General features: G+C 37.2%; 1 protein-coding gene across 4 annotated transcripts in view; it reads right to left on the bottom strand.

Moving 5' to 3' along the window:
- Nucleotides 1–9,036, bottom strand: part of Creb1 (cAMP responsive element binding protein 1) — a 69,926-nt gene that overhangs the window by 60,264 nt on the left and 626 nt on the right. The window lies entirely within an intron of this gene.

Genomic DNA, 9,036 nt, shown 5'->3' with positions numbered 1-9,036 from the left:
AAAAAAAAAAAAAAAAAAAAAAAAAAATACAAGACCTGCAGTTAAGCTGGGCCTGGTGGCACACACCTAAATCCCAGCACTTGGGAGGCAGAGGCAGACTCATCTCTGAGTTCAAGGCCAGGCCTACAGAGAAACCCTGTCTCAGGGAAAGAAAAATCAACAAATTACAGTAAACATGTTTTGCCTGCTTCCTCTAATCTGTACAACTCTAAAAGAATACTGCTAACCCTTCCTTTAAAATTTATGGCCCTAAAAAGAATAAATCACTAAAGAAATGTTCTGTGTTTCCTGCACAATGGATGTCCAGGAAGTAACAGATTAAAACACACAAGATCGTCCTCTTGAAGCGCTTACAATCTGGTTTGGGATGAAATATTCTATTAAAGAGACAAGTATAATGTAATAGTTATGACTTGGGTACCTATAAATATTCCCTCTAGAAATCTATTTGGCAAGTTATTGAAAAGCATGCACATCCATTTGGAAATGACTGGGATATAAGAAATTGGGGGTGGGGGATATGACCTCTCTGCTGATAAAGATCTGATTAATAAAATAAGGAAATTAATGCATTTTCCATGACCCATACTAGAATAATCACCTCCAAGTGAGCTATTTATAAACTAAAGCTGATATTGCTTAGAGACAAACTTTAGGAGTTATTAATAAACAAGAGCCTTGAAAACTTTTTCCAGAGATAATGCAACAAAAAACGAGCAATCTATGACAGTAAGTGCATCATTTACACTCAAAATAACAAACAAAGGCACTAAAATTTCCCTCATGTCTAAGTTTATATAAACTTCCAAAGTTATATATAAATTTCCCAAGTAAGGTAGTTTATAAGTAATACACTATACCTACTCTGACACCATAAATGAACTAAAAAAAAAAAAAAAGCCAATTATTATGTTATATTCAAAATAGCCATTTCTTGGTTTTTCATCTTCATTTTTTTACATAAGTCACTCCAAAATAAGGCATAAGGACACAGATAATAGAGAAGAGCAGAAGAAAGTAGAACACAGTTCTGCATCCATTCAGTTAGCTATTTTTCATTAAGCAATGCTATCATTTGCTGGGCTTTCTGTTACTTGGGGGGAAAAATTGTGATGTTTAGAAAAAGATTCTAAAGGTACAAGCAACAGAAGAAAAATAAAATTGATGAACCAGAAATTAAAATGAAAAATTTCATGCCTCAAACATGGTGGCACACACTTTTAATTCCAGAACCTGAGAGGGAGAAGCAGGCAGATCTCTGTAAGCTTGAGGTAGGCATGGTCTACAGAGCAAATCCAAGGCCAGCCAGAGCTATACAGTGAGAACTTGTCTAGAAAACAAAACAGAACAAAACAAAAAATAAAATGACAATCTATAAAGTGGGAGAGAAAAATATAAATGATGTACCTGGTAAGGCAAAGGATCTAAACAAATACATTTTTCAAAGATATATAAAGGACCAATAAACACATCTGAAAAGATGCCTGATACCATTAGGAAAATAAAAATCAAAGTAGCTTCCTTGCCACCCACACGAATGGATATAATGGAAAAGATGGATTACAGCAAGCATTAGTGAGGACATGGAGACATTAAAACCCTATACACTTCTTACAAAATATGTGCAGTAGCTTTAGGAAATGGCCCGGCAGTTCCTCAAAACAGCTGTAATAGGGTTAGCATACAACCCAATACTTTCTTTCCTAGATATCTATACAAGAAAAATGAAAATGTTTATATTAGTATAACTCAAGTCAAAAAGCCCAGTGTCCATGAACGAATGAGTAAAATATTGAGTATAATATGGACTATTATTTGGCAACAAAAATTAATACTGATAAATACTACATGGTGGACTTTGAAAACATTATGCTAAGATGATAATACACTGTATGCTTTTATTCATATGAAATGTCCAAAAACAATTAATAAAGCACAGAGCAGATTAGCTATTGTCTTGGGCTGTTCTGTAGGAAGTTTAAGGGGTGACAGTTTCTTTCTGAGGTGGTGAATATGTCCAAGGGCTGACTGTGGCAGTAGATGCACAATTGGCTAACAACGTTAAAAATCATGGAACTGTACCTACCGAATGGGAAGATTATATATAATAACACTTCAAAAAAGTTTATAGAGAAGCTATAAGCTATGGTGTCCTTTATAATACAACATACTGGAAGTCAAAAAATTACACTTTTAAGAGAGTCATTGTATTGTTCATATACATATCACACACACACACACACACACACACACACACACGTTACTTATATAAAACTTTAAATGTTTATTTAAACCTGTGCCATGAGAATTCATATTCAGGATTCCTTAAAGTGTTGGTCTGTAGCTAATCGAACATTCTCTTCACCAGTGTGTGTGTATGTCAAGTTCACTGTACTTCAGTGTCCTCCGCTGGTTTTCCATTTCACTGTCTATGGTACCCTTTCTACTTCTCCCTATACACATTCTTCAATACTCCACTTAAATGCTACCTTCCCACCAAGAGATCCCATGTGAATTCTTTTCTCTTCTAAACTCTATAGCTCTTCACGACAGCAGAGACTTGTCCTTACATCACCACACCCTACAGCTACGTACTGCAAATTCTTTGTGGGTAAGAGACATATTTGGACTTTTTTACTTATAACATCTAAACATCTTCATGTAACATTCAGGAATTATTTTCTTAACTACCTGAATACATTTTCTTGTGATCTGATCATCAACTATGAATTGATGATCATCAAATGTTCCATGATCAAATTAGGCTGATAAATAACAACACATAACAGCAGAATATTACTATTATTATTTGCAGGCTTCTACTGATTCAAGAAAATGATACCACTTTTAACCCCAGCACAGAAGGCGGAGGAGGTAGGTAGATACAGGACAACCAAGCCACAAGGGAAGATTTTTTTTTTTTTTTTTTTTAAGATTTATTTATTATTATATCTAAGTACACTGTAGCTGTCTTCAGATGCACCAGAAGAGGGCATCAGATCTNATTACNGATGGTTGTGAGCCACCATGTGGTTGCTGGGATTTGAACTCAAGACCTTTGGAAGATCAGTTGGTGCTCTTAACCACTGAGCCACCTCTCCAGCCCAAGGGAAGATTTCTGTCTCAAGACAAACAAACAAACAAAAAAAAAAATCACACAAAAAAGAAAAACCCTAAGAAGAATAAAAATGCTTCAAATAAGCAATAATTATCACTTTGGTGATGAAAAATAAGACTTCCAAGTCTCTTTTTGACAATTGCTAAAACAAGCAGGGATAAATTTCTGGAAAATGTTTCATTATACCCTGGCCGAATTAAACATTGCTTGTTACATCTATATCATAATCACAACCAGAATTTCACATACAAATAACCAGGTTATTAGGATACAACTAAAACCGATTGAATCAATCTTAGTTTCAGAGTATTCATTAATGTTTGGGAAGGAAATTCCCATTCCCACTGGTCTTGGTCAACATTAAGACACACCCTTTGCCCCGGGGAACAGGAAGTGGGTATTTTATCTGCCCACTCAGCTCACTCTTCTTGAACTAAGTATCAATCTTTTCTCCTTTTAGAAAAAAATTCTTTATAAATCCCCTAGATCACCTCCTCACAAACCTTGCTTTGATCTATTGAGGGTCTTGTTCATAATAGGCAAGTGCTCTCATTGAGTCACATGATCAGTCCCAACTACTGCTTTGATATTTATGTAAATAGCCTCAAGAATTAAGTACCTAGTTCTGAACAATTTTTCATGGCTAGACTATCTAATGTGTGCAGAAATTATAGATTAAGTTCATCTCCTAAGATGAAGGAGAATATGAAAGACAATTTAGGTAATCCAATAGATAACCAAAAATCTAGACAAAATAATAATAAAATATATTTTAAATGAACTAGTCTGGAAGAATTAAGAAAAGAAAACATAAGCTAAACAAAATCAGGACCTGAGACAAGAATGTGCTCATATTAAGGGAAGAAATACATCTTGAGTGACAGAGAAAACTAAATGGCTACCCTCATTCAAACTTTAAAACCCACATTTATAAAATAAACTCAGCATCTGTGTGTATAAAACAATTATTCTACACCAGCCATGCCTTTAATCCCAACATCTGGGAAGCAGAAACAGGTGATCTCTGAATTTAAGGCCAGCCTGTTCTACATACAGCACAAGTTCCAGGACAGTTAGGGCTACAAAGAGAAGTCCAGTCTGGAAAAAGCAAACAAACAAAAAAACCCCAATGATTTGAACAAGATATTAAACTGAAGGAAGACCTAAAGACACCAAGAAACCATGTACCTTGCTGATAGCTTGCAAATACCCACAAGTCACCTGCCTTTATACACGTCAATCATCTACCCCATTCTTACCAAATCTATACAAATGCTTTGGGTATACCTTTAATTATGCAGCAGGTAAAAGTAGCATGTTAATATTTTATAATACTAAGAAAACCTCCAAATAGCAGTAAGAGTAGTCTTGTAAATCTGTAACCTGCAGGACTACAACATTGTCATTCTCAACTTAAGCCTTTAACCATATAAACAATTAACTCTATTGTGACAGCTTTATTTAATAAAACTAAAAGAAAACAGTGGGATGCACTGTTTGGAAAATCTGGAGCATGTATACTTAAACCTACTATAGCTTTAAGTTGCTTTAAGGAGCCAAGAAAGAAACAAAGAGCTACTGAGACTTGTTCAGTGCTGCGGCTGAAATGCATTTTACATAGTCTAAGAGCTTTCAACAATTAAAAGAAGCAGTACAGTGTGATTCCCAGGAGAGAGATGTGTGCCAACCTACTTGTTTTCTATTTAAGCAAGAAATACAAAACTCACCGATAAATTACACCAAGAAATGTTTGAAAAACAAAACTGTAACCTCAGTACTCAAAAGGCTACAAGCTAAGGCAAAATGACTTCAAGTTTGAGGCCAGCCTAAGCTACATAATGAGTTCTAAGATAGTCTAGACTACACAACAAGACCCTCCTCAACCAACCAAAATAAACAGAAAAGAGCCATTCTCCCTCTCAAACAAAACACTGGACTAAATTAACCATTCTTTTTTTTTTCACCAGTAGAGAAAACTTCCAAGTCTTTTTTGGTCAAATAGTAATTGAAAGTTCAGGATGGTAAGAATTTTAATGAAGCAAAGTCAGTCCGTCTAAACTCATTGTTTGCTTGTTCCTATATACATTTCAATCTTTTAATGAAAGCTTTTATAAAGTGGAGCTAAAAACAAGGCAGTTTAAATTAAACCTCATCTTCCACTTATTAACTAGTCCATTACTTTTCACCCAGATGAGTGTTACTTAAATAAAGTTTGTGTTCAAGACTAGGTTTCATTATATAGCTCTTGCTGGAACTTACTTTGTAAACAAGGCTGGCCTTGAATTTAGAGATCCAGCAGCCTTTGCCCCAAGTGCTAGGATTAAAGGCGTGAACTAATACCAAGCTTGGTGGCATTACAATTTAAAAGGCTGTGCATGACCTAGAAATAGAATCAGCTTACTAAACGGTTAATAAATTGAAGTATATCCCTATGTACATGCTTCTTTTAAAAGGCTCAGGCTGGAGAGACAGCCCAGTAGGTTAAGTGCTCTTGCGGAAGACCCAGGTTCTGTGCCAACATCCACATGGTGGCTCACAACTGCAGTTACAGGGGATCCGATGTCCTCTTCTGACCATCTTGGGCTCGTACACAGACACTGTGCCCATTCATACACTCAAGCATACACATATACACATACAATTTAAAGATCTTTTTAAAAAGGTCTTTACATGCTTATACAAACCAATTGCTAAGCCATTATAAGTAGCCTGGGAAATGAGTGTCAAACAGTTAAGGGAGGACAGAATTCAAGACAGATTGTATAGTATGCTATTGTTTGTTAAAGAGGGCGATACACACACGTTTACTTGTATATGGACAGAGCATCTCTGAAACCACGTGGGCAACACTAGATGACCCAGAATATAGGATATGTTGCTATACCTTATGTTTTATACTATAACCACATGAATAATTAAAAAACAAAACTGAAAATACGAAGACTCCTTTTCAGCTCACCAAGAGTGTTCTCTTTCCTTTGATTATTTTCTAATGACAAAGAACTGTTCCCAACAGTTCCTTAAGCATAAAAACAGTAAAATTCCTCATTGGATTTGTTGATCTTTCTGGCCAATGGTATTAAACACAGTAAGTTTGGAGAAATTATGACATCTGTAGGAAGCTCCAAAGGTAAACGGTAAAAGCTAAGATGAACAGTTAAACCCACCCTAGGAAAAGTACTTTCTATTTATCTCAAAACCTCCAGGAGTAAATGCTTTTATTTTAACTTTAAAAGTGAACTGAGGCAGAGATAGCAGACAGTGTCCCATGGACACAAAACTCCCCAAGTGCAGGCATGTGACAAGACTAGCAGCGCTAGGTTTCAAACCCACACTCGTGATTTCCCAAACCAGATAGACACCCTTTCAATGTACTGCCTATCACTGTAAGTGTTAAATATTCACATCACCAGTGACTACTGTCAAGTATTCAGCAGGGCAGTCAAGTTCACACATGCTTGAGGAATAAACTGCTATAATTATCTATTTTCTGATATCTATTATATTCTTAAGCTCAGATTTGAGCTCTATTTATTCAAAAAAATAAAGCTACTACTAGAAGTAATACAGCAAGAAAGATGTTCACACGAATGTGTAACAGGTGAGTTCATATGGTTGTATCTGCTAATGTACCTGTTTATAATTAACATTTTATATAGTATAAGCACTGTTACAAGTAAACAATGTTCTCTACTGTTTTAAAAAAGGTGTATGAGATTTAAACAAAACAAAACAAAACAAAACCCAAGGGCTTTACAAGTGACAAAACTACTTCCCTAAGAAAACTAAAATCCCTAATTTCAGAGCTATTAAATGAGTATCTGAGGGTAGAAAAAAAGAATATTATGGTCTGTTTCTTCAGGCCCTTGTATAAATTCTGTTCAAAAGTGTTTAACACTAGTTTTAAATTCCAAAAGAACGCTCACTTAGTACTCATTAGGCAAGTTATTTTAAGTAATTCATTAGCTTTCTAAATGCATAGGCCCATCAAAAATAACTGAAGAAGAGGAAGGAGGAAGAGGAGGGAAGCACATAGTGCTAGAGCTTTCACTGACCTCTCTGCAGGAGAGAATTGTAATGTATTGCCAGGTTCCAGGTTTAATGCTTGAAAATTAATGCACACAAAAAGTGTTCCAAGTTTCACTTCCAATTGCTGAGAATCAATTTGATTCTCCATAAAAGATCCCATAAATAAAACCTAAAGTATCTTCTGGTCAACACTGAAGAAAGGACACATAGAATTTTTTTTTTTTATTCTCACAGGGGAAGAATCATCTTCATATATCATCTCTATTGGTTTGTAGAGAATCTTTTGAAAAAAAAAATTTATCATCAACATTACCATGTATAACGTCTTCACTGTGTGGAAATAAAATCATCTTCTCAATCCTATGGAAACACTCCTTCTATTGCATCTTAATTTTCTTAACAATTGCAAATTGAAGTGCTAAAGACTAGCAATGTAACTGTCAAGTTTCAGAGTCCTGACGCATAGAAAAAAAAAAATCAAACACAATGGTTCTATTACCAATCAGTATTTATTCCTAACCAAAAGCCTTGTATGGACCAATCACAATTCAATGGTACAGTAACTGGTTGTTTTGTAGAAGAAACAAACAAAACAAACAACAAAAAAAACAAAAATAAAAAAACTGTGCACCTTTCAAATCAACTAAAATTTTGGGCTTTGCTTTTCAATTGAGAAAATGATAGTCGGGGCACAAGATTTCAATAGATGGCCCAAAGATATCTTGTGCTAGATCTTGTGCAGATGTGATGCAAACTAAGGCTAGGATCAAACTCTTAACTTTGAGAAGATATGGCAGGTTTAAATAGGTCATACTGCAATGCCCTTTAAAAATATCTTTCAATCTTTAGTTTAAGGTGTCAATGACTTTTGACAGTCCCCTTTGCAGATGTTCCAGGTGAAGGAAAAAAAGCCCTGCTGGCTTAAACTGCCATCAATCTCAGACTGGGATTACCTACGGCAATATACAAATAATGGCTAGTTTCAATAACTATTTTTAGAGTGAGAATTATATCAATCCTCCATTAAAGTTCAGACAAGCGTGTGAGGAGCATGGCAGTGAGCGAGCAGGGCTAAGGGGAGATACGGATGACTCAAAAAACCTTGGCAAGACTGCCTCCCTTCAAATGATAGAAAACGAAAAGTACCTCCGCTAATATTCGTTTCTAAGGGTTTCAGAATGATTGACCTCAAGTGATTATTATCTTATTGGAAAGGGTTAAAACCGAAACTGTTTTCAAGTACCAGCTTCCCTTTTACAAGATCCCAACAGTTTCTGCAAAAAGTTATTACATGTATGTTTTCTTAGCCCCTCTTTCCTTCCCAAAAGAATGCATTCCCAGGACTACTGAGTCGTTCTTCATCTTCAAAGCCGAGGGGTGAGGGAAATAGTAAAAACCAAACCAAACAAAAACAACAACAAAATAAAAACAAAAAACCCCAAACCCATAAAACAGCCTTGGGCAGAAAACAGCATTTTCTCCGACCGCGTGGGAGCAGGGGAGAGGGGCAAGAATAAAATACAGCACCAGAGAAAACCTTGGGTTTCGAACTTTATTGCACAAAGAGCGCAGAGGAAAGCAGGTCGGACGTTGCGGCTCGCCGAGCGGGCACCGCCGCGAAGGCGGCAGCACCTTCACCTCCTCTGCCCTCAACTGTCTCCTTCTTCCTCCTCCTCCTCCTCCACCCCCCACGGGCACCCAGGCGGCGGCCCGGGCGGCCAGCCCGGCACAGCCGGGACGAGCGAGCGAGCAAGCGTGCGAGCAGGCGGGCGGCGGCAGCGAAGAACGGGGGGCGGCGGCGGGCGGCCTCCCCCGGGGCGGCTCCGCTCCGTTCCGGCTCCGGCTTCGCGCCCGACCCGGCCCGGCCCGGCCCGGCCCGGCCCGGCGGC

This window comes from Mus pahari, chromosome 5, assembly GCF_900095145.1.
Source record: "Mus pahari chromosome 5, PAHARI_EIJ_v1.1, whole genome shotgun sequence".
NCBI classification, from domain to species: Eukaryota; Metazoa; Chordata; class Mammalia; order Rodentia; family Muridae; genus Mus; species Mus pahari.
The sequence above is the reverse complement of the archived record's forward strand: the minus strand, read 5'-3'. Positions and strand labels throughout refer to the sequence as shown.